General features: G+C 34.1%; 1 long non-coding RNA gene across 1 annotated transcript; it reads right to left on the minus strand.

The window, feature by feature from the left end:
- LOC139502986 (uncharacterized) lies at positions 1–2,527 on the minus strand. The gene is made up of 3 exons (XR_011658989.1): positions 2,320–2,527; positions 1,400–1,546; positions 1–494 (listed from the first exon to the last, which is right to left on the minus strand). It is a non-coding gene; the product is annotated as an uncharacterized lncRNA (long non-coding RNA).

The raw sequence follows: 2,527 nt of genomic DNA on the forward strand, positions 1-2,527 counted from the left end.
CTTTTTACTATATGAACTCCAATAAACCAGGAGTTCTGTCAGGTGTATGACAGCAACTAAACAGTAGTTAAGTATTACATGACTTTGTTTGGCTACAATCATGGATGAGCGTTGATTCTTGATAAAGAAAGCATGATCCCGGAGGTAAATGAATAGGACTATGTCACACCATAGTTTAAGTCGTTCTTATTGAATCCAAAAGACATATTCTATGACAATATTTATTTCCTTTTCGGCTTTTCAGTAAGAATGTTTGAGAGGTGTTTGTTCTTATTTCCAAATTGTACTACCGGCAATAGGATTTACTGAGCCTGGAGTAAACGAGTTGTACAGTAAACATTGCCATCCATTGAATACAAATGCAGCACAGAGATGGTCCGCTAAACAATAGTCTGCGCATCGGATTTTGCTTTGGCATTGTGCCACGTGGTTTGGTTGATTCTGAGGTTCAACGTCTAGGCCATTTAATAGAAAATGTCTCTGTGTTACGTCCCCTGAAAATATTAAAATCTTAACAATAAGCAAATAAATAAAAATAATTGTGACTATATTTATGTAAAAAACAATATCCAAGTATTCAAAATTGTTAACCGTTTTAAATCATTTGCACTTGCACAATTTCCAGTTGATAGAAGCTGCCGTGGTGTACGATTTCCAACAATTTTTGTTTTCTCGTTTGTATTATTTGATTATTAAAAAGAGAGTTCCCCCCTTATGATAAATTCTTGATCCGCCACTGATTCAATCTCTTTTCAAAAGTAACATCAGCTTCATTTTTTATTGTATGCATTTTGCAAAAGTACCAAGTATCCAATTATATTGATTGTATTTATTCTGTACATGTACGTCACACCTTTTTTTTACCTCAGCATGCACACATCAGGTCGTTTCACATCTTACATATTTTAGGAATTTTTATCAAAAAAAGTTTTAGATTAAACTCTTTCACATATCACTTTTAGTTAAATTAGTTTATGACCTTTCTTAACTTAAACGATAATTTTTTTTCAATATTCTTGGCATTACTTTAATTTTTGAAAAAAGAATTTGATGAAAAGAAAAACACAACAGACTGATCTGGAAAGTTAAGCACATCCTGACACCAGTCATGTTCCGGTGGATATTAGCATTATATTATGTCACATTTTAGGAGCTTGGACCGTGTGATGTGGGAACGAAAATTAAATAATTAGAAAACTAGGATAACACTAATCCAACCAAAACCAGGGAGATCTCATGTGCTCCGAATAAGACAAATATGCAGCTCTGTTCCTACTAACACCAAATCATTCTCATCACCGTTATATAGACAAAACAGTGTTTTCCATATTTAATGTCACACGTGACAAAGATATTAAACCATCGTATGTTCGTGACTTTCTAATATAAATTGATATACCTGCGCTAACACTCGTTGTTGATATAGGTGGATAGGTTGCACTTATAGTTGTTGGTGTATCTGGATAATTTGCACCAATGGTTGTCGTTGTGATGTCACCAATCTGATCAATATCCTTTGATATCGGAAATCTATTGTTTGTTGGATCTATCAAAAGAATTTTCGGAATATCGGAAATCAGTTGCTGTCATATTTTTAGCCAAGAAATGTAGAGTAATATCGCAACATGTTTGCCAATCATGCAATATTTTTTTTTAGTCATCGCATCAAAAATCAACATGAAAATACTGGTATTTTTAGATGACATAAATATTTGTGTTGATCTTTAATGGCGTATCGACTACCAATTTGAAAAAAGATATAAAAACACGATGACATAAATAAACAATCGAAATTGATTTGTAAATGCTATATTAAATAAAAATGTAATATATATATATTATAAGATAGTGATTTTCTTTTGTTTTATTTCTTGTTTTTCAAATCTTGCCTCCTTAAAGTACAAAGCATAAAATCAGACTGATATATATATAGTATTAACACCTTTCCACTGTAAACGACTGTATTTCTATTTGACATTTTTCTTGTCGGGTTGCTGTCTCATTAAGCGTATAACCCACATCGTCTATTATAAAAAATATACACGTTTATAATGTTATGCAAACCTCCGAAACAGTGATGACTTGGCTTTGCTATCAACGTAGACAACTCGGCCGATTCCGTACCTTAAAAGGAGAGTAGCGAATTCGCCCGAGGATTGCCGATTGATGCAGTGTAGCTAGGAAGACGTTACCACTGTTTCGGAGTTTTATGTTATGCATGATATCTTAACTGGACCTCTATTGTGTTCATGTATCGCTACACTAACTTCGGTGCTCAGCTATAGATGGAATGGGGACCAGTTTATCATGATATCTTACATTGACAGAGAACATTATCGTCTGTGGTGCAGTCTTTACTGTCCCACTGGAACTCATTTCCGACTATAATTACACAATGTGCAATGTCCAATCTATTTGGTTCACCTAGACCCCAGTCCGTAAACAATGCTGGTGTTCCATCGCTCCAGGTATGATTGGTTCCGTTTAGTGTTAGTCCAACCCAGAAATTTTCTGACACAGTACTTAA

The sequence above is a fragment of the Mytilus edulis genome, chromosome 14 (genome assembly GCF_963676685.1).
Source record: "Mytilus edulis chromosome 14, xbMytEdul2.2, whole genome shotgun sequence".
NCBI lineage: Eukaryota > Metazoa > Mollusca > Bivalvia > Mytilida > Mytilidae > Mytilus > Mytilus edulis.